Consider the following 24,591-nt stretch of genomic DNA (forward strand, 5'->3'; position numbering starts at 1 on the left):
ATTCCAATTATCCCTCACCAAGTCTTCAAAACCTAGGTGAGAGAGCCAAGCTACCATGAATCTAAAGGGTCTTCTACCTTTATTATGTGAAACAGAGCTAGTTAAATGAAGACAGAGTGGAGCATGGTTAGACTTAAGCATCGTGAAGTGTTTTAAAATGGCTTCCGAAAAAGCTATCTGCCAATTCATATTACACAATCTTCTGTCAAGTCTTTCCACCAAATTTTCATGTTTCCAAGTGAATGGCCAACCTGAGTAGCCCAAATTTAGGAGACCATTTTGAGAGACACAGTCTTAAAAATCTTTTCAAGCACAATTTCTGTTATTCCCTGCACCTCCTCTCCTTTCATAATCATGGAGTGTTGCATTAAAATCACCTAACAAGCACCAAGGGAGTGTTGCATTAAAATCACCTAACAAGCACCAAGGGAGATTGATATTGGAGCATAAAGAATAGATATCCTTTCAAAGATTTTTACGAAACACCTTCTGCAGGCTTCCATAAACTACCGAAAGCAGCCAGGATTTTGAAAGATTATCAGTGAGCTTCATATGAACAATTTGATGGTTGCACATCAACACCTCAACCTTCCAAAATGCCTTGTCCCACAAACACCAAATACCCCCGGACTACCCCCTGGCTTCTTCAATGAAGCTTCCGTCAAAGCCAATCTTGTTACGAACATTTTTACCACGGTCTCCACTAATATGGGTTTCCAAGAGAATAATAAAACTGAGATTAAACTCTCTTCTCAAATCTTTAATAAGAGTAGAAAATGTTCTCCCCCCTACACCACGACAATTCCAAACTAACAGATTCATGAATAAAATGAGAAGAAAAGAGGCGAAGAACTGCGAGTCAAGATTGAGCATTTGCCCTCTCAGAGCCCCTCACCTGGCCAGAGGAGACACCGTCCTCGCCATTCTAATTCGGAGAAACTTCCTCCATGACTTCATCCGGTGGTTTCTCCGGTGGTTCAACCACCTTCTGAACTTCCATCACCGTCACTTCACAGTTGTGGGTTGCAGTGAGAAATTTGTTTGTGACCACATGACTTTCAAGCATATTTTTGGACGCCCTTGCTGCCTCAAAGGCTGTAATATACGCATACTATGGAGCATCATCTCTTCCATAGCTTCTTTCTCCAAATTTCTAGAAGAGGAGGTAGGCTGGACTTGCATTTCTATTGTAGATGCTTGCTTAGGTTTAGGATTAGCAATATATTTTGACTTGGACTTGTTATTTTTTACTTGGCTATTTGGCCCATTCTTTGTTATATTGATTTTTTTTGCTCCCTGTGGATTTTTCCCACCACCAGGCCTAATAATCTCTTTTTGGGCTACAATAGCATTAGGCCCACTTTACATATATTTATGGGCATGATCTTCATGCATCTCTTTCTCATAAAAGTCTTTCGTTTATTCAAGATATTAAATCTTGATCCTTTCTTTAATTGTTGGTCTGTGCTAGTAGAGAAGATGAACGGTTTTAAATAATAGGAAAAATAAATAGTCCATTCCAAATAATAGAGAAGATGGATGGTTTTAAAAAATAGAGAAGATAAACAGTCCATTTCAAATAATACAAAAGATGAATTATCCACTAGGTATACGGTTATCCTTTTTTCTAATTATCCACTGTTAACAAGATTGCTTCTTACACTTACTGACCTCCATCCACTGACGGTTTTTTACTAGGATTTATACTAAATGGATTCAAATATTATTTCGAATTTTTAATTGAGTTATAATTTATTTATTAAATTTTTAGTGAGATATAATTTTTAAAAAAAAATTTTGGTGTAGAGACCCAATTAAAAAGAAAAAAAGTATAGGGACCTAACTGAAAATTTCACAAAACTATTAGAAACCAACAGAGTAAGTAAACCTTTTTTCAATTAATAACCAGACCTCATTAATAGATGCAATAAATTTTCTATCATCACACAATAATTTCATAAAATAGAAAGCATCTTGGAAGTTAGGATATGTAATCCCATTAACTGTCCTAATAGATTTATATGTTCTGCAACTTTTTTGAATAATTAACAAAATTCTCATATAGTATATATCACCTATACCTGATGAAACACAATTTAACCTTCTGATAGAATATTCTCTCTTGCGTGGATGGCGTTTTATTTCTTCTCTATCATAAATAAATTATTTAAGAAACTCAGCATATGTTAAAGTTTGATTTGCTTCAAATTTTTTGTTGGCCTCTATCATACTAAGAACATCGTATCTTTCCCTTTTCTCTTAATCCATGATTTTTTCATGATTGTCATCGTCTTCAAAGATGATATTTTACTTTCCAAGCAAATAAAAGATTAATCTCATCACTGAAAGCCATCTCCAATGAATATCATAAGTCAAAATTCTCCACACAGCCTCCCGTGTAGACAAATACCCACAATTATAAAATTGTTTGATCTCATAATATAGTTTTTTTTTTAAGTATGCTTATCTTTTATATTTTTAATATTAACTTATCAATAATAACATTTTAAATAAAAAATAAAAAAATTTATCGAAAACAATTTTTTCAACAAATTAAAATCCTTCAAAGAACAAAAAAAAGTTTAATATTACAAAAATATTTATAATAAAATAAAATTAAAATAACAATCTAAATAGAAAATTCTAAAACACATAAATTCGAATTTATAGAATAAAATCTGTAACACCCTAATTTTTAGCACTTCAAGATCGTACTAAAAGTTTAGGAATTACTTACCTCTAACTTTTTTATTTTATACTATCTTTATTTAATAACGAGCCTTTACGAGTACGAACTGGAATTTTATTTCAGAAAATGATTAATCTGTACTTTAAACCCTTTATTCACTATATATATATATATATATATATATATATATATATATATATATATATATATATTCTCATAGCAATATTTACATAGACCTATTCCAAGATTCTCAAATATAAGTCATACCCCTCTAAAAATTAAAGACAATAAATAGCGAGGGAAAAGTCAAAGACTAAACCAAATACAGAAATACAGATACATATATACATAAAGCTCTGATGTTCAATCGCGGCTTCGAGCTAATGATTCCTGAACCTGTTGCTGAAAGGAAAATCTGTAGGGGTGAGAATGTCGTCCTCGCATGTTCTCAGTAGGGTAAGTGAATGCCGTAAGGATATAGAATAAAATACAAATAGTTAATTCACGTCCTAAAAACAGTTTTCTCTAATAAATCCTTAAAACTTTTCCTAAGTCTTACTCAAAACCGTTTAAAATCCTTTCTTTAAATCACGCTACTTAAATAAAGTCTCTGTCACATTTACAGTACATCAGTCACAAGTAGCATTCCTCAATACATGACTAATTTTGCAACATCAATAAAATATCTAATTAAGCACACAAGCAAGTCACCAAGGCAAATAACACAATCACAGAAAAATTGAATAAACAATCACAATCAAATGCAAGTGTGCAAACAATATGATGCATGTCTATCCTAAGCAGGCCATGAGCTCATGCGTCGGTTGTCTACCCGCAACCCGACGTTACTCGAGGCGAACCCCGAATATGATTTCTTTACCGTGTCAGTCAGGCACAATTATCATCATTGGTATGTCAGTTAGGATATCTTGGCATTACGGTAGAAACAGGCTATCAGTTAGGCGAACATTCCTGCATTAGCAACTTTAGGCTATCCGTTAGGCAGGCACTTTCGCATTAGTAATTTGGCACAAAGCCCATTCAACATACATTATGCTATCAGTTAGGCAGAGATTCTCGCATTAGCTATCTTAGGCTATCAGTCAGACGGGTACTTCTGCATTAGCACTTTTCATTCTCTTTCTCTTTATTACGTCTTCACATCACCAATTACATACACACATCTCCGCATTACCTACATTATTAAACGTACCTCCGCATTACTGCTTAATTACACATACTTTCGCATCACCAAAGAGTCAATCACTCTTACCTCCACATCTCCACATAGGTATACCTTCAATCTTAGCATTAAAACCTTTAATTTCCATATACCCAAACTTCTTTAACGTTTAATTAAAGAAAAATTCAATTTCTTAATAAAAGATCTCAAAACAAAATACTTTTCTTCACAATTCAAAATCATAGCATAATTTATTCTTTTCTTAACAAATCGAAAACAAATAATATAGTTTTTAAATTCAACTTTCTTTTAGTTAAAGCTTTAAATAAGCCTCAGAGTTTTATAAAACTTCTGCAGCATTTTCTCTAAAAATTCGAGCTTTGCCACCCTTTAAGGGTTCCAACCAAACCATTTCTCAACCTTCCCAGATAGCAAATAATTTTCAGTAATTAAAACGCTTTCTTTGAAGCTAAGCCACTTTCTATTTTAATAAAATTCAGCTCCCTTTTAGTTCTCTTGCTATTGAATCATATCGATAATTATTAATACATCAAACCGATATTTTCTCAAACTCTTTCCAACTGTTTCAAAACCCAAGTCATTTTTTAATATAAATTTATAACTCAAACTTTGAATACAAAACCCTTTTCTCAATATGAGTAACTATGCAACCAAATCTTTTTCATCATAAAATCATTTACTCAAAATAAGTTTATAAATCGGATGTCCAATAAAAGATCATTTCTTAATATATATATATATATATATATATATATCAGGTTTTCAAAACAAAATCACTTTTTCGTTTGTTTTTACAAGAATACAGACATAACCTTCTCTTAAAATTTGACTTCACACCATTTTTATGGGCTTCCTCACTTTTATAATTTCTCAACAGTTTACCAATCTTTCATCACACTTAACCACCATCATACCAACACCAAAATCAATTATCATTTACTTCCACAATCATAAATTCTAGCATCAATCACAATCTCAATTCAAACTCAATTCATATTTCAATTTAACAAGTAACACCAAATTTATCAACATTCATAATCATAACAAAACCAATTCTCATCAATTAGGCATACAAAACACATATAATTTATTTGTAATTACTCAATAAGCTTTTAGGCATTCTTAAATTAAAAATTATTAATTTTAAAATGAAATCCCCTACCTCCGTACGGAATCTAGAGTGACTATAAGTGAAGTTAACCAAAGAAATGACCATTTTTATGGTTTTTTGAATTAATGGTAACTTGCCAATGTCCTCAAACATCAAATCCAAATAGTGGGCAGCACAAGGGGTCTAAAACAAATTTGGTCTTTTCTCCATCAGCAACTTACCGCCAAGAACATAAGTGCTCCTATTATCAATTACAACTTGAATAACGTTGTGCTCACCAATTTCCTCCACAACATCATCAAGAAGCTCAAATAATTTCTCACTAGTCTTCACATAATCAGAAGCATCAATAGACTTCAAAAACATTGTCCCAGCTGGAAAGTTTACAAGAAAATTAATAATGCTCCTTTGCCTCTTATCCGTCCAAGCATCTAACATAATAGAACAGCCATACTTTTTCTATTGTTCTTTATGACCCTTCAACGATCCTTTGGTGTATTCTAACTCCTCATTAAGCAGCGAAACCCTTAGAGCATGATAACTGAGAGCAGGTAAATTGGGACCAAAGCCTCCAACAGTCCACAACATATCTTGAAAACTCTTCAACTTTACTGGGTTCAATGGAATCCCAGCTTGGTAGAACCACCGTGCTATGTATCGATGAACTCTACGAACTGCTTTCTCATTACATGCTTCCTTGATGTTCAGCTGCCTCAGTTTCTCTTTTTTTTTTCTTGCAATGGCAGTTTCAGGCAAGGTTCTGAAAATCGGACCGGTCATCAAACCGCTATAGTCACTGGTTCACTGGTTTACTAGTCCAACCGGTCTAACCAGTGGTTCAACCGAAAAAAATGTTTTAGAATATAAATAAACATCCTAAAATATCTTCCAAATTTAAAACACTACACAAAAAATCATCAACCCAATTCATATGATCTTATCAAAATACAAACTCAAAAGTTAAATAGTAAAAAGAAATATCTAAATATTAAATTTTAACTTTGAGGGTTAACAGGATCACTTAACACCTTAGATTCTAATTTATAAATGTCAGGAGACAAATGATTATCAATTTCAAAAGAATGTTGAACTAGTTCAGTTCGAAAATGTTGATCATTCTGTGGTATTATGCTAACTAAACATGAACCTGAACCTTGTAAGATGACCTTGTCGGTTTAATCTTTGGCAGTGTTGCGTTCATCTGTTGTAAGAGAGCTCTCCTAGCAACATATTCTTCTTGCTGAGCAAGCCATAAACGGAATCTAGTGCTGTTTCCAAGTTGAGGTATCAACATAACAAGTAGTCATTGAATAAGAAAGCATAACATATCACCAACTACCTATACACTTTGACTCTCCTTCCACTACCATCATCATCATTCATCAGTTTATTTATATATGGCATTGGTAGGTAGCTAGCCTACTCATTCAGTAATAACCAGCATTTGATTTGATTTCCATTTTTAGCATTCAGCAACAACCATTACAAAGTAGCAGCATAACAACAACAGTGCCATAACAAAACAGCAGAATAACAACAACAGTAGCTTAACAAGTCATTAATCACAAATTCCAAATTCAAAACACTGATTAGTAATCATGATCACAGTGCCATAACAAACTAGCAGCATAACAACAACAATAGCAGCTTAACAAGTCACTAATCAGAAATTCCAAATTCTAAACACTGATCAATGATCACAGAATCACAGTGCCATAACAAAACAGCAGCATAACAACAACAACATCACAACAAGGGGAAAAGAGCAATGAAAGTCACAAAAGAAATTAGCAATTCTACTCCTATTTTGTGCATTTAATTACTCATAAACAAAACTCAACTCCACCTGAATTGTTAATTTAACCTTGGTCTTATGGAATCATAAATAGGAATACATTACATTGCTCTTTCTTCTAAAATTCAAGCAAAAACACTATCAGAGCCCATATCTAAATTCTGCCTACATCATTCAACAATATTGCAACAAACAAATTAGGAGCCATCAGCAACTAGTAAACCAGTAAAACACTATCAGAGCCATCGAGCAATTAGAAAATACTAAAATAGAGTAACAGAGTAAGTATTACTGTATTAGGTGTTCTGGTTGATACAAATGATATAACAGAGTAAGTTTATTTTAATATACATGATTTAAGTATTTAACAGAGTAAATGAGTAACAGAGCAATCAGAAGTCAGAACCATACATACAAATTTACAAATTTGTAAAATTTCCACCATTATCAACCAACAAATACAAGACAGTACCAAACTTCAAAGTTCAAACCAAGATTGAAGACCGAAGAAGAAGAATTGAAGAACCAAACTTCAAGCCAAGACCCAAGAAGAATTGAAGAAATATGGAACAAAAATTGAAGAAGAAGTTTAGAGAATATGAAGACGAGGAGCACTCACCTGGGTTCGAGAAGCCAGTGAAGATGAAGAGGACCTGCCGAGTTACTGGGTTCTGAACACGAGAAAGAGGAAGAAGCGGGTGTGCTGAGGACCTGTGGACGGCGGCAGCGCTGACGACCTCAGAACGGCAGCGATGATAGAGGGCTAAGGTTCGGGGTTCCTTTGCTTCAGAGGGCTAGGGTTCGGCGACAATGGAGTGAGATGAATGAATGGGGAAAAGGGGGGGGGTTGGTTCATGTGTCTATTTGGTTTCTTTTTTTTTAAAAAAATTTAAAAATGGCGTCGTTTTAGGGGAACTGGCCGGTTATCGGTCCGGCCCAACCGGCCAGTTTTTGTAACACCCTACCATACAGAGTCTTATGCTTAAGTCATAATTCAGAGATGGCAAGGTATTACGACCTCTAAAACAAAAATCTAGTACGAATAGTATTGTGAAAAATGATTATAACTAGGAGCCCTTATAAGAAGAAGGGGTAAAATAAAAATCATAACTCGAAAAGCGCAACACTCCGATCGATAACGTAGTGAACAAGAATAAACCAACGCGAGATTATATATATACGAAAGAGTGTCAAAAACGGGAATATCAAAATTCAAACTCCGGTTGCGAAGATAACCGGTCCGAGCATAGCAATATATACATATAATAAAATAAAGAAAACCCAAAGAAAAACCCAAAGGGACATAAAAACAGAGAACCGATTCTCCAAAATCTCCTATAAGAGGAGTCATCATAATTTGTATTATTTAATGGAGATAAAAGTATCTAAGAGAAAACATAAAATCAAAACAGAGTCCCGAGAACAAAGGATCTTCGCTAATCCAGAAGTCTCCAGCATGCTTCAACGAGAAACCTCACGTCCTGCATCTGAAAACCACAAAATCTGCATGGGTGAGAACCAGAGGTCCCCAACATGGTAACAGTTCCCCATATATAACACGTAATAATAGAAGAAAGCCGAAGGCAATCCTAGAACTTCCTCCAAATAAAATCAAAGCTTATAAACAAGCTAAACCATAAGTGGCAACTGACTAAAGATCCTTCAGTTTAACTAATACTTCCCTTTCCAATTCCTTCAGACCTCCCAACCACCAGCAGGAGTATAATGTAGCAAATACAGCTAAATCAAACAAGAGATATACAAATAGAAACAGATAAGGCATTTAGACAATTAGCAAGTAATATGCTGTCAAATAGGCAATCTCAAACAATTCATATAGTATGCATATGATGAATGCCTGTCCCTAGTGGCTGATGATATCATCTGTCGGTTATAGAGCCAACCCGACAAGTCCTGGTAGCTAACCATTGGACTGTCCCTCTGTCGTGTCTCCCCAACTCGAGTTATACTCAATACAAATTTGATCATAATCATGATCCATATCTATCACCCTCACTGGTGAATATTTATGGGGGGTGAGCTCATCCGGGGCTTTCACAGTGCTCGGCCACCCTGACGACATAGGGTCAAAAGAGCTTCGAGTCTCAACCTGGAGCACGTGGTGGCTAGCCACTGCTTCCTCCCAGGGAAACCCTCATCTCCGATAGTGGAAGTGTAAACATTCACAATTCATTCAACAGCATATATGCATTTATACTTAGCCATAATCATGGCTCCACCGTAACACGGCAATAATCCAGCCATCAGGCTCACGGTTAAATCCATAACCAGCCAGTTCATTAACAATTACGACCCTTCGGCCCATGGCATAACAAGCACTTCCACCGCCATCCTCCACATCTCACATAATCATCTTTGATCCTCATTGATCATTCATTTTCCCCTTGCTTCATGATGCCAGGGCATTTTGGCCAGTTTCACTAACCTTTTCTTTATTGTTTTTAGGGTAGTTTCATGCATTTCCGTAGGAAATAAGCTGGTTTTGGGTAGATATTCACTTACATCTTGATTCAAGCATGCATTGTGCCATTTACATGATTTCATGAGAATTTTGCATGAATTTAAGGACAAATTTGATGTTGCATTTCCCATGACTTGGACTAGAACTTTGATGCACTTTATTGCTTGATTTCAGCACAAAGGAAGCAAAGAAGAACCACATTAGTGGCTACGTTAGTTACACTAACGTTAACACTAATGTGGAATGGGAGTAACTTGCAAAGTTAATGAGAAAAGTGATTGCCAATAACGCTCTCGAAGCCATCATTGCCCACGTTAAGAGTCACGTTAACTAAGTTAACGTGAACTCTAACGTGGAAGAAAGGAAATGGAGCCAACGTTAGTGACACTTAACATTATCACTAACGTTGGACCAAGCTATAAGTGGCCACGTTAGAGTCCACGTTAACTTAGTTAACGTGACCTCTAACGTTAAGAAGAAAGGGGGGAAGCCAACGTTAGTGACATTCAACATTATCACTAACGTTGGCCAAGTCACACTAGGCCACGTTAACTCCCATGTTAACCTAGTTAACGTGGAAGCTAACGTGAGGAAGGGAGGTGACGCCAACGTTAGTGACAGCTAACATTGTCACTAACGTTGGAAGGAGCCCACACATGCCACCATGAGTCACGTTAACTCCCACGTTAACTTAGTTAACGTGGAAGCTAACGTGGATAAGGGAATGTTGAACCAACGTTAGTGACACTCAACTTTGTCACTAACGTTGGAGATGGCTAGCATAAGCCACGTTAGAAGCCACGTTAACCTAGTTAACGTGGACTTTAACGTGGGAGCTAAGGGGCACATTGGAACGTTAGTGACAATGTTAAGTGTCACTAACATTCTCGAAGGTTGGCAAGCCTACGTTAAAAGAGCCACATTAACTAAGTTAACGTGGACTCTAACGTTGGGAAGGGGGAGGCTTCTCAACGTTATTGGGAAAGTTGAGTCCCAATAACGTGCGTGAAGGACAAAGAGGCAATGTTAGTGGCAACGTTTGTGCCACTAACGTTGAGGTTAACGTGGCTCTTACTTGGGTAAGGAACGTTAGTGAAAAAGTTGAGTGTCACTAACGTTCTCGAACCCATATTTTCACTGAACGTTAACACCACTAACGTCCTGAGCAAAAGTCTCTGCCCACTTCACAATTTCTCTCTGCAAGTAAAGCCAAGCCCAATGAAGAAGATAACTACTTCAAACTCAAGATCCAAAGGCCCAGACCCAAGACTTGAAGAACCAACTAGAAGAGTAGAAGAGTAGTATATATAGGAGTAGCTTTGAATTAATAGAGAGTTGGAAAATATAGGGAGCCTCTAGGCATAGAATTACTCTCTGTATTTTTACTTTCTCTGCACTTCTAGTTTCATTATGTATTCTCCATCTTTGTTTTCATTTTCCAGAGCTATGAACAACTAAACCCCTTTCATTAGGTTAGGGAGCTCTGTTGTAATTTGATGGATCAATACTAGTTTTCATTATTCTTCTTCTATCTTTTCTCTTGATTTTACTTGAAAGCTTTCGATCTTCATCCAATTGGGTAGTTATCTTGGAAAAGAAGCTATTCATACTTGGATCTCTTTTGAACCTTGAAAGAGGAATGAAGAGATCAAGCTAGAAATGCTTTCTCATGCTGGACCAAATTGGGTTTAGATGGATATGTGACTATAATCCTCTCAACACTTGATTTGGGAAATGCATGTGGTATAATCAGTGACCATACTTCATCTCTTCTCATGAGCAATTGACCAAGGAATTGGCTATTGATCAAGATTTGAGAGATTGAATTACAAGAAATTGTAATTCAATCATTTAAGATTGCCAAGGAGATCAATGAGTACATTGATTGAGGAAGAGATGAAAATGAAATTGATCTGGAGAATGCAACATCTCTTCAGCCCAATGAACTCCCCATTTCTGATCTTACCCATTCTCTTTATTTTCTGTCACTTACTTTTATGAGCAATTCCCCCATTCCCATTTAGAATTCTGCAATTTACTTTAGTCATTTACTTTCAGTTCTTTAATTTTAGCATTTACTTTTTCTATCATTTACCTTCCCGCCATTTTATTTTCTGCAATTCTAAACTCAAATCCTGAATTCACTCAACTAGAACATTCCTCTAATTAAAGTTTCTTGATCAATCAATCCTTGTGGGATACGACCTCACTCTAATGTGAGTTTTTACTTGACGACAAATTCGGTAGACTTGCCGAAGGAAATTTGTTGCGAGACAAGTTTTCCATGCATCAAGTTTATGGCGCCGTTGCCGGGGATTGATTGTGCATCAACAATGATTAGATTGGAGGATAACTAGATTGAGCATTTTATTTTTGTTTGATTTAATTTTCTGTTTGAGTCATTTATTTCCTGTTTTAGTTAATTTCTTCCCTTTCCCCCACTTTTTCTTTGTTATTTACCATTCATTTCACTGACCCACTAACTGTTTGATATATTGCATCACTCACACTAACAGTAATTCTGACAGATATACTTTCTGCACCTATTCTCTTTGCTTGTACTTGTTGGTTGTATGACAGGGAGAAGAAGCAGGGCTTCAACTTTCTTTGATTCTGAACCTGAGAGAACCTTCCTTAGATTAAGGAGGGAGGCAAGAGAAAAACGTGTAGTTGGTGCTGAAGAAGAGGAGGAACACTTTGAGGAATACTTTGAACCAAACATGGAAGAAAACATAGAAAACCATCATGAAGAAGAGGCTCACAACCATGGCGGAAGAGGTCGAGCAAATCATGCTGGGGAGGATGAAAGAGTTTTAGGCTCTTACATCAATCCAAACCCAGGAAACTGTGGAAGTAGCATTTAAAAGCCAACCATCCATGCCAACAATTTTGAACTAAAACCACAGCTCATCACCCTTGTTCAGAACAACTGTTCGTTCAAAGGAAGTGTCCAAGAGCACCCCAATCAACAGCTAACCACCTTCCTGAGAATATGTGACATAGTGAAGTCTAATGGTGTTCATCCTGACGCCTATAGACTGCTCTTATTTCCATTCTCACTCAAGGATAAGGCAGCCAAGTGGCTGGAGTCTTTCCCAAGGGAGAGATTGACAACTTGGGAAGATGTGGTGAACAAATTCTTAGCAAGATTTTACCCTCCTCAACGAATCAATAGGCTGAGAGCTGAGGTCTAAACTTTCAGGCAACAAGATGGTGAGACTCTATATGAAGCATGGGAGAGGTTTAAAGACCTAACAAGGAGGTGCCCACCCGATATGTTCAATGAATGGGTGCAGCTGCACATTTTCTATGAAGGGCTCTCTTATGAGTCAAAGAAGGCCGTAGACCATTCATCCGGAGGATCTTTGAACAAGAAGAAGACCATTGAGGAGGCCATAGATGTCATTGAAATAGTAGCAGAGAACGACTACTTCTATGCTTCCAAAAGAGGGAACACAAGAGGAGTAATGGAGCTAAACAATGTAGATGCTCTGCTGGCCCAAAACAAGCTCATTACCCAGCAACTGGTTGACCTCACCAAGAAGATGGAGAGGAACCAAGTAACAGCAATCTCCACTTCATCAACAACCCAAGAAGGAGTGAATGAAGAAGCAAAGGGTAGTCAGGAGCAAGCCAACTACATTGGGAATTCACCTAGGCAAAATCATGATCCTTACTCCAAGACCTACAACCCTAGATGGAGGAATCACCCAAACTTTGGGTGGGAAAATCAACAAGACCAAAGCCTTGATCAAAGACGCCCAAATCCAAACAATGCTGCCCACCAACACTTCACGTCTAGACCATATCAACACTCCCATGACAACACCTCTCCACGTTCATATCAAAGCCAGAATAACCCTCCTCAGCCTGACCTATCATCATTAGATGAAAGAATCTCAAGGATTGAGAATCTACTTGAAGGCATAAGCAAGGAGATTCAAGACAACAAGGTGTTCAAGGAGGAAGTGCGAGCCAGTTTCAAGAACCAGAGAGACACAATCAAGAGGTTGGAATCTCAAGTGGGGTATCTCTCTGAGCAAATTCCCAAACCCACAGATGGATTCCCAGGTGACACAGAGAAGAATTCGAGAGGTGAAAAAAAGAAAGTAAGATGGGAAGATTGCAAGATGGTCACTATAAGTGATAAGGAGACTGAGGACAAGCCAAGCAAGCTGTCAGAACAACCTGAAGATACCTCAGTAGAGGAGGGGGAAAATGATTACCAAGAACCAGAAATCTCAAAACAGGAGCTGCTGAGACTCTATGCACCTTTTCCCCAACTGCTCAATGGTGTTGTGGAGAAGAGAATATACTCAAGATTTCTTGACTTGTTTGCATCTTTGCATGTGAACATACTGTTCATCAAGACTATCCAACAAATGCCTGCATACATCAAGTATATGAAGGAACTGCTTCCCAAAAAAAGCTCACTCAAGGGAGGGCAAACTATAGTGATGAACAAGGAGTGCAGTGCCCTCATTCAACCGCAGTTGCCTACGAAAAGAAAAGATCCAGGGAGTTTTCATGTCCCCTGTGCCATAGGAAGAAGATACCAAGGGGGTGGAGGAACAAGAAGATCCCTACGGAAGGTTTCTCTCCAGGGGATAAAGTGATCTCAGCTTACTTCCCAGATATCCCTCCTAATCTCTGATGGGATATTTTCGTGGAAAAACGAATTTCTCCAAAACACCCAAAACTAACCGGCAAGTGCACCGGGTCGCATCAAGTAATAATAACTCACGGGAGTGAGGTCGATCCCACAGGGATTGAAGGATTGAGCAATTTTAGTTTAGTGGTTGATTTAGTCAAGCGAATCAAGATTTGGTTGAGAGATTTGTGATTTGCAAAATTTAAATTGCATAGAAAGTAAAGGGAATGGGTAATTGGCATGAAATTAAAGAGAACAGGAATTAAAGTGCTGAATCTTAAAGAACAAGAAATTAAATGGCAGAAACTTAGAACGCAAGAAATGTAAATTGCAGAATCTTAAAGTGCAAGAAATGTAAATGGCTTGAATTGTAAAGGGAATTGGGAGTTGGATTTGCAGAAATTAAACAAGGAAAAGTAAATTGCAACAAACAGAGAAGTAAAGGATGTCTTGAATAAAACCGGATCTTAAAACAGAAATGTAAATAAGCATGAAAACAGTAAACAGGGAATGGGAAATGGGAAATCCGGATCTCAGGACCCAAGAGACTAGAAAACCAAGTCTAGATCTCAATGCCTTCCTAGATCCAACAAGAACAATTGCAAAGGAGATTGTAAATTGCAAAGAAAGTAGATGAAGAAGCAAGTAACTGAAACTGAAATGCAATTAAGCAGAAAATTAAACAAGATCTCAAGGTGAGATTGAAACAGAATTTCTTCAATTCTCTACCCAAAATCCAAGACAAGAAAAGTAAAGAGTGCTGGGCAAGAACAAGGAAGAAGAGAGATCAATTCTCCTCCCAAATTCTCTTGAATTAAACAACAATACTAAGAAAAATAAAAGTGAGCTCTAAGCAAAACCGAAAAGAAAGCTATTCTGAAAAACTAAAAGGGAAGCTCATGAAAACTAAAAAGAGAAGCTCCTTTAAAACTTAAATCCTATGCTATTTATACACTTTCTTCAAATGGTCTTCAAGCCTTCAATTGGGCCTTTGCTCTTGATGGAATTGGGTTGATAGAGGCCTTAGTTGATTGCTCTTGGAGTTTGGAGAAGAACCGAATTGAACCGGGTTGGAATCATGAAAGCTTGAGTAAAAGTTGGAGTAAAAGTTAGGGGCTAACTTTTGCTCCAACTTTTCACATCAGCACCCTTGTTTTGCTGATACCAACGTTGGGGCAAAAGTTAGGGGTCTAACTTTTGCTCCAACGTTGGCCTCCCCTTGCTTATTCATGGCGCCAACGTTAGCCAAAAAGTTAGGGGCTAACGTTGGCGCAAACTTTTGCTAGCCCAGGGAGTGTTTTTCATGTGCCAACGTTAGCCAAAAAGTTAGGGGCTAACGTTGGCGCAAACTTTTGCTCATCCAGGGAGAGTTTTTCATGCGCCAACGTTAGCCAAAAAGTTAGGGGCTAACGTTGGCGCAAACTTTTTGTGCATCCAGGGAGTGTTTTTCATGCCAAAAGTTAGCCAAAAAGTTAGGGGCTAACTTTTGTTCCGGCTTTTGCCCAAAAGTTAGCCAAAAAGTTTGAGGCTAACTTTTGGTCCAGCTTTTTGTTTCCTGGTTCATTTTCAATTAATCCAAAAGTTTGAGCTAAAGTTTGAGGCAAATTTTTGCTCAAACTTTTTGTTCTCTCTTCCTCCTAGCCATTCCTTCTTGCATCAACCTTTCTCCAATCTTTCTTCACCTATCATTAATCAACCAAACACATCAAAGCTATGCTCAAAATCATGAGATATTCATTCTTTCATAATATGTGACAATTATAGCATAAAACCTCATGAAATAGCATGAATTCATACATGGTTGATTAAATCAAAGGAAACATGAAAATCTACCCAATTGGCTTGCTTTTGGCTCAAGAAAGTGCATAATTCAATTGAAAACAAAAGAAAAAGGCTAGTGAAACTAGGCTAAGATGACTTGTCATCAATCTCCCCACTGTACCATCTCAGTTACCTAAGGTTTTCACTATCAACAAAGTTCTCTCCTTGGAACATGTAGAGATCATTGATACAACCAATGGATATAAGTCCAAGGCAAGAGAGGAGGACTGAAGCATTATCAACCTCCCTGATGAAGGAGAAACGTCAAGCTAGTGACGCTAAAGAAGCGCTTCATGGGAGACAACCCATGTTTTATTAGCTTTTACTAGTGAATAAATCAATATTCATGAATTCCAACCCAAACTTGGTGAGGTCCTTATATTGCAGTATATAGTGAAGAACAAGTTTGGTGTTCAAAGCGTGCCAAGAAAGCATGAATGTTACTGAGAGCATGCTAGTCTTGGAGCTTTGAACAGAACTTTTCATCACAGTGCTCCAAACTAAGTTTGGTGTCACCCCATGGTGCCACCAATGTGCATATAAGGATACACAGTTAGTTAGTTAGTTGGAGTTCATGAATAAACAAAATCTTTTTTTCTCTTCATTATTCTAGCCATAAAAAAAAATTTAAATTGATTTTTTTATGATATTTCTTACTTTTCTTATTTGATCTTTATAGGGAAAGGAAAGGAGCATTGAAGGAGATTGATTGGACAATTTAATGGGGAAGGTTCGGCCACTTCATGAAGAAGGAACTACACACGTGCCTCAAGGGGAAATGCATTGGGAATGGTTGCTATGCAACATTGGAGGAAGAACAAACTTGGAAACTGAACCAACTCCATCATAAAGTTGGTAATCCTCGTGCTTACTCCATACAAAACCCCATCCGTTCATCATACACCAACCCCATCAATCCACACCTTTCATCTCTTCATCACCTCTCTATATAAGTGGATCCAATCCGCACCATCTCCACATTCAAAATTCATATCCCTTGCACTTCACTTTCCAGCAACTAGTTCTTCAACTTCCCACTCTTTAAAGCCCACATTTCTTCCCTTCACTACACCCTTTTCGCATTAACTTCATTCATGGCATTATCAAGCTCCAAGAGGCAGAAGAGGAAGGAACCAATGGAGAACATTCCTTTCGACGAGAAGAGATTCAAGACTGCCTTCCATGAACGAGAATTTGAGCGGATAAAGCTCAAAAAGATACTGCCCGAGTTAACCTTCCAAATAAATGAAGACGACTGCCCACAGATTCGGGAGAAGATTGAAGAAAGAGGGTGGCAAATGCTCACCAATCCAGAGGGGAAGATCAATGCAAACCTCATCAAAGAATTCTACGCAAATGTGGTCAAAGAAGACAAAACCAGGGCCCCAACCTTCAAAAGCTATGTAAGAGGAAAGGAGGTGGACTTCAGCCCAAATGCTATAATAAGAACTCTTCACCTGAAATTACCACATTTTGATGAGCCCAGCTATCATGCAAGGATAAGTAAAAGCCAAGACAATGATGAGCTCACTGAGATCGTGACTGACATCTGTGTTATAGCAGCTGACTGGGAGAGGTATGGAGATGGGAGACCCCAGTTCATCAAGAGGGGAGACCTTAGCCCAGAAGCCAAGGGGTGGTTTGAACTCGTGAGGAGGTCTATTCTCCCAACTGCAAATAATTCAGAGGTAAATATTAATCGAGCAACTATGGTACATTGCTTAGTACAAGGTGGAGAAATCAATGTGCATGAACTTATAGCTGAGGGAATTCAAGATTCAGCTGAGAAGCTTGAATCAGGTGCAAGGCTTTGGTACCCCAGCACCATTCTCCGATTATGCACAAAGGCCAAGGTGGTCTTTGAGGATAGCAATCCAGACTGGGTGAACCCTGGAAGGCTAATGACAACCCAACGTATGGCCTATACTACACATGCTCAGCAACAAAGAAGGCCACAAATAGGGAAACTAAAAGCAAAAGAAGGAGCTCACCAAGAGGAGTCTCATCAGGAAGAATATCAACAAGGAGAGCATCCTTACCCAGCCGACTTGAATATGAATCACCTTCTAAGAGCTATTGAAGATTTGGGGATGAGACATATGGAAGGACAAGAGCAAATACTAAACCGGATGAGCCAACAAGAAGAGTGGCAAAAACAACAAATGGAGCAGCAACAGGAACAATACTCCCAGCTCACTCAAACCATCCACCAAGTTACTGAGAGGCAAGAACATCAAGATAAGCATTTGCAGGAACTCAATCAGCGACAAATAGCCCAGATGAAAGCATTCAATGAGTTCACTGTACTTAATGAAGGACGGCAACTACATAGGGAGGAGTTCAACGTCAACACTCAAGCCAGGTTGAACTACATGTCCAGTAATATGCATCATCTACACTATGCCATCCCTACATATGATGAGGTCCAAAAAGATTTTGTAGAACAAGAAGAGAGGAAGGTGAAACAGCAGAAGGAAACACTCAAGAAGAAGATGGAAGATGGTGGTTTCTGGAAGAAGCTGCTTGGAAAAGGCAAGGGAAGTGGGAGCACAAGCAATCAAGAAAAACACCAGGAGGACAAGCAAGAAGGAGAGCATGGACATCCACAAGAGTAAAAGGTGTTGGAGTTCCTTCTTTGGTCCATCCTTTTCTATGCTTTAAATAAGGAAGATCTTGTATGAAATAGAACTTGCTTCCATGTTAGTTTAAATTCTGTCTTTTAAAGTTTTTGTGTTGAAGAGGTTTATGATTGCTAGTCCTTATGTCACTGCATCCTTATGTTGCTTATTTGTATGCTTGTTCCTTTAAATCAAATGAAAAAGAGAATGAGTGTTTTTAAAGACTAGAGAAGAGTTCATACTATGGAATAAGTTCATGAGTTTATGGTATAGTCATAAGTTAGCTAAGTTGGTTCAACCATAAGGTGGGAGGACAACTATCTGTCATGAATACTATGCTTGAGACACACCCCATGAGACTAGCTGAATAAGAAGATCCTAATAAGAAAAAGGAAAAGAACAATCAAAGTTGAGGAATAAAAGAAAAAGAGTAAGCAATAAGGCTAGGCACCAATGGTTTTAACCTTGAGACATGTGTCTGTGGTGCTCCTGTGTGAGGGATCTACTTGGATGAATAAGCTCTTAGGGGTGCCTTATCACTTGGTAACTTGGGTTAACTAACTCGGGATTATCAGCTGAAAGTCCACTATCAAGAGTAACCCTCACTACAGAGTATTTAGTAACCCAAAGAGGTGCTGGACACCAAGGTCTCAAGAAAAGAAAATAAATAAACTATATGCCTATGGTGTGTATGTATGGGGGAGAGACTTGAGAAAGTAAGTCCTTAGGGGTGCTTCAACACCTAGCACCTTGAACCAACTGGTTCGGGAGTGTTGGCTGAAAGCTTATTTTAAAGAGTTGCCCCCTCACAGAACACTTAGCCCTAAGAACACAAATAAGCCCTAAAATAACAACAAAAGGATCAATGAATAAAAGTCTCATGGGATGAAATCACAGTGAGTATTCTATGACATGATAAAGGTCTGAAAGCCAGGAATGAACCTAAGTTGCTATGCATGAAACTACCATAAAACCAGGGACATGACTTCCACAAGAATGACTCATTTCTCTTGGCATTCCATTCATCATTCTCTTGTTCCAGTACTTGCTTAGGGACAAGCAAGCTTTAAGTTTGGTGTTGTGATGCCAGGGCATTTTGGCCAGTTTTACTGACCTTTTCTTTATTGTTTTTAGGGTAGTTTCATGCATTTCCGTAGGAAATAAGCTGGTTTTGGGTAGATATTCACTTACATCTTGATTTAAGCATGAATTGTGCAATTTACATGATTTCATGAGGATTTTGCATGAATTTAAGGACAAATTTGATGTTGCGTTTCCCATGACTTGGACTAGAACTTTGATGCACTTTATTGCTTGATTTCAGGACAAAGGAAGCAAAGAAGAACCACATTAGTGGCTACGTTAGTTACACTAACGTTAACACTAATGTGGAATGGGAGTAACTTGCAAAGTTAATGAGAAAAGTGATTGCCAATAACGCTCTCGAAGCCATCATTGCCCACGTTAAGAGTCACGTTAACTAAGTTAACGTGAACTCTAACGTGGAAGAAAGGAAATGGAGCCAATGTTAGTGACACTTAACATTATCACTAACGTTGGACCAAGCTATAAGTGGCCACGTTAGAGTCCATGTTAACTTAGTTAACGTGACCTCTAATGTTAAGAAGAAAGGGGGGAAGCCAACGTTAGTGACATTCAACATTATCACTAACGTTGGCCAAGTCACACTAGGCCACGTTAACTCCCACGTTAACCTAGTTAACGTGGAAGCTAACGTGAGGAAGGGAGGTGACGCCAACGTTAGTGACACCCAACATTGTCACTAACGTTGGAAGGAGCCCACACATGCCACCATGAGCCACGTTAACTCCCACGTTAACTTAGTTAACGTGGAAGCTAACGTGGATAAGGGAATGTTAAACCAATGTTAGTGACACTCAACTTTGTCACTAACGTTGGAGATGGCTAGCATAAGCCACGTTAGAAGCCACGTTAACTTAGTTAACGAGGACTCTAACGTGGGAGCTAAGGGGAACATTGGAACGTTAGTGACAATGTTAAGTGTCACTAACGTTCTCGAAGGTTGGCAAGCCTACGTTAAAAGAGCCACGTTAACTAAGTTAACGTGGACTCTAACATTGGGAAGGGGGAGGCTTCTCAACTTTATTGGGAAAGTTGAGTCCCAATAACGTGCGCGAAGGACAAAGAGGCAACGTTAGTGGCAACGTTTGTGCCACTAACGTTGAGGTTAACGTGGCTCTTACTTGGGTAAGGAATGTTAGTGAAAAAGTTGAGTGTCACTAATGTTCTCGAACCCATATTTTCACTGAACGTTAACACCACTAACGTCCTGAGCAAAAGTCTCTGCCCACTTCATAATTTCTCTCTGCAAGTAAAGCCAAGCCCAATGAAGAAGATAACTGCTTCAAACTCAAGATCCAAAGGCCCAGACCCAAGACTTGAAGAACCAACTAGAAGAGTAGAAGAGTAGTATATATAGGAGTAGCTTTGAATTAATAGAGAGTTGAAAAATATAGGGAGCCTCTGGGCATAGAATTACTCTCTGTATTTTTACTTTCTCTGCACTTCTAGTTTCATTATGTATTCTCCATCTTTGTTTTCATTTTCCAGAGCTATGAACAACTAAACCCCTTTCATTGGGTTAGGGAGCTCTGTTGTAATTTGATGGATCAATACTAGTTTTCATTATTCTTCTTCTATCTTTTCTCTTGATTTTACTTGAAAGCTTTTGATCTTCATCCAATTGGGTAGTTATCTTGGAAAAGAAGCTATTCATACTTGGATCTCTTCTGAACCTTGAAAGAGGAATGAAATGATCAAGCTAGAAATGCTTTCTCATGCTGGACCAAATTGGGTTTGGATGGATATGTGACTATAATCCTCTCAACACTTGATTTGGGAAATGCATGTGGTATAATCAGTGACCATACTTCATCTCTTCTCATGAGCAATTGACCAAGGAATTGGCTATTGATCAAGATTTGAGAGATTGAATTACAAGAAATTGTAATTCAATCATTTAAGATTGCCAAGGAGATCAATGAGTGCATTGATTGAGGAAGAGATGAAAATAAAATTGATCCAGAGAATGCAACATCTCCTAAGCCCAATGAACTCCCCATTTCTGATCTTACCCATTCTCTTTATTTTCTGTCACTTACTTTTATGAGCAATTCCCCCATTCCCATTTACAATTCTGCAATTTACTTCAGTCATTTACTTTCAGTTCTTTAATTTTAGCATTTACTTTTTCTGTCATTTACCTTCCCGCCATTTTATTTTCTGTAATTCTAAACTCAAATCCTGGATTCGCTCAACTAGAACATTCCTCTAATTAAAGTTGCTTGATCAATCAATCCTTGGGGGATTCGACCTCACTCTATTGTGAGTATTTACTTGATTACAAATTCGGTACACTTGCCGAAGGAAATTTGTTGCGAGACAAGCTTTCCATGCTTCACTTCACTCGCAAGTTACCACATTCACTAGCTCCTTGTCTCATTGCTAGGCATATCATAATGATTTAAGACATAAGAGGTGAGATCGTTGGCTTAGAAGTATGAAATTTGGCTTTTAAAACTCAAAAATCAACTTTGGAATGAAAACAGGGCCACGCATACGCGCACTCCACGCGCACGCGTGGATGGCCACAAAACTCATCGACGCGCAAGCGTCATACGCGCGGACGCGCGGGTTGAAAAATAGCCAAACAACGCGCACGCGTCAGCCACGCGTACGCGTGGGTGCTCTTGCGCCCCAGGAACAAAACTGGCACAATTCTGGCACAACTCTCGGGAAAATAGCTGGGCATTTGGTGCAGCGCATCGACGCGCCCGCGCACACCACGCGTACGCGTGGATGGTGCTTTCTTGAAGATCGGCGCGTATGCTGATAAACCACTATTTTATGGTTTATATTGTGTTTAATTGTGTGGTTTTATCATGATCTTTACCCACTTATTCATTAAATAAGCATGCATTTGTAATTCCTTCCTAAAGTTATTGTATGATTGAAAACTTGCTTCCTAGGGACTTTAATTATGTATTTTATTTCTCCTTTATTCCATTCGATGCCGTGATCTGTGTGTTAAGTGTTTCAGACTTTACAGGGCATGAATGAGTTGGAGATTGGAGAGGAAGCTTGCAAAAATGGAAGGAACACAAGAAATTGAGGAGATGACCAGCGAGAAGTGACGCGGCCGCATGGATGACGCGACCGCGTGAAGAAGTGGAAATCGCAGTGACGCGACCGCACGACATGGAATAGCACAAGCGATGCGGCCGCATGGACGACGCGACCGCGTGGCAAAGCAGAAAGCTGAATGACGCAGCCGTTTGGCGACGCGTCCGCGTGACATGCGCGATCTGTATAATCTGCAGAATCGCTGGGGCCAATTTCGGGCCTCAATTTGACCCAGTTTCCGGCCCAAAAAAGCAGACTAGAGCCAGAGAACATGCAGAAACCAACAACAACATTCATTCCGCATAGTTTTAGTTTTTAGATCTAGTTTTCTTCTCCTCTAGGTTTTTTCTCTGCACATTCATAGTTTTTAGGATTTGTTATGTTCATTATTTTGCATTGGGATATTGAGAAGAGTTATTGCCTCATCAAGACTTCGACATTCTAGTTCGTTCTCTTTACTTGTCTCTTACTCTTCCATGTTCCTTAATTTACTTAATTTTACTATCGGATTATTTTAGCATTTATTAATACAAGAATTACTTTTATTTTTAATTAATCTTTTGATCATTATTTATCATGTCTTTCTTTAATTCCCTTTCTTATGTTATGAATTCTTCATTTACAATGAGCAAGTAGTTCCCTAACTTGATGGGGAGCTGATTGAAAGAAACCCTTGAGTTGGGATGCTCAAGAGAAAGATTGTAGTTGGGTTTATTGTTAGATTGCTCTCTAGTCACTAACACCAATCCTCCCAAGAGCGGATTGGAACTTGTGGATAGAGATAGCATTCCAACTTGTTTAACTTTTCCTTACTTAGTGAGGGACAACTAAACAGAATAATCCCCAATTATCGATTAGTCTTGAGAGTACTGCAACAAGAATAGGGCTTCCAGCTAATCAACTCCCAGTCAAGGCTTTTATTTAAATTTATATAAATTCTCTAATTTAATTTTCTGCCATTCAACTCAAACCTTTTTGAAAACATCTGGTTAATAAAATAGCACACTTTTTCTGCAACTCGTTGGGAGACGACCTGGGACTCATACTCCCAGTATTTTGATTTTAATTTCTGTGACACCCCCTTCTAAATTGATAAGCGGATTTCTGGTTGGTTGAGAACTATACTTGCAACGCATATTTTATAATCATTCTTAACTCGCCAATTTGCGCCCGCATCAATTTTTGGCGCTGTTGCCGGGGTGTTGCAACAGAGTGCTAAAGTTATTAATTGGAATTTATTTATTTACATTTTATTTTATTTTGCTACTATGAGCTGCTTGTTTCTTTCGTTAGATGACACGTTCGCTTCCTGATCCAAGCTTGCTAATATTCGATCCTGAGATTGAAAGAACTATTTCACGAATAAGGGAAGCTCGGCGTCGGTTAGTCCTCCCTGAGGGCGGATCTGAAACGTCACCTGAGAAAGAAACCAGCCGCCGTTCTACTGATTTGGTTGTTTTACGTGCAGGTAACATGGCAGCAGCCAGGAGAGTTACTATCTAGGAGGCTGGAGCCCCTGATTTTACAATGCAATCATTTCAAGTGCATCACCCAGCGGTGGCTACAGACTTTGAAATAAGGACCACACTGCTCAATTTGATGCCCAAGTTTCATGGCTTACCTGCTCAAGAGCCTATCAAGCACCTGAGAGATTTTCAAGCAGCCTGTTCTACTGTCAAGCGTGATGGTGCAGATGAAACTTCAATTTTGTTGAAAGCTTTCCCATTTTCTCTTGAGGGGAAGGGAAGAGAGTGGTACTACACTCAACCAGCAGCAATTGTATCCAACTGGGATACATTGAGAAGAGAATTCTTGGAAAAGTTCTTTCCAGCTGAAGTTACTGATAAACTGAGGAAAGATATTTCCATGATTGTTCAGGATGAATCCGAGATGCTTTATGAAAACTGGGAGCGCTTCAATAATCTTCTGGAAGCTTGCCTCCACCATATGATTGACAAGCTAGTGTTACTTGGTTATGTCACACAGGGAATGAGGCCCCAAGATAGGACCACATTGGAAAGTGCTAGCAATGGGTCTATGAAAAAGTACAAGACCA

At 38.4% G+C, this 24,591-nt stretch overlaps 1 non-coding gene across 1 annotated transcript; it reads right to left on the bottom strand.

Annotated features, from left to right (window-relative positions):
- Nucleotides 1–12,454: 12,454 nt before the first annotated feature.
- Nucleotides 12,455–12,561, bottom strand: LOC112787017 (small nucleolar RNA R71). Its single transcript, XR_003194456.1, has one exon. It is a non-coding gene; the product is annotated as a small nucleolar RNA R71 (small nucleolar RNA).
- Between the last annotated feature and the right edge of the window lie 12,030 nt (nt 12,562–24,591).

Source organism: Arachis hypogaea, chromosome 20, assembly GCF_003086295.3.
Source record: "Arachis hypogaea cultivar Tifrunner chromosome 20, arahy.Tifrunner.gnm2.J5K5, whole genome shotgun sequence".
Lineage (NCBI taxonomy): Eukaryota > Viridiplantae > Streptophyta > Magnoliopsida > Fabales > Fabaceae > Arachis > Arachis hypogaea.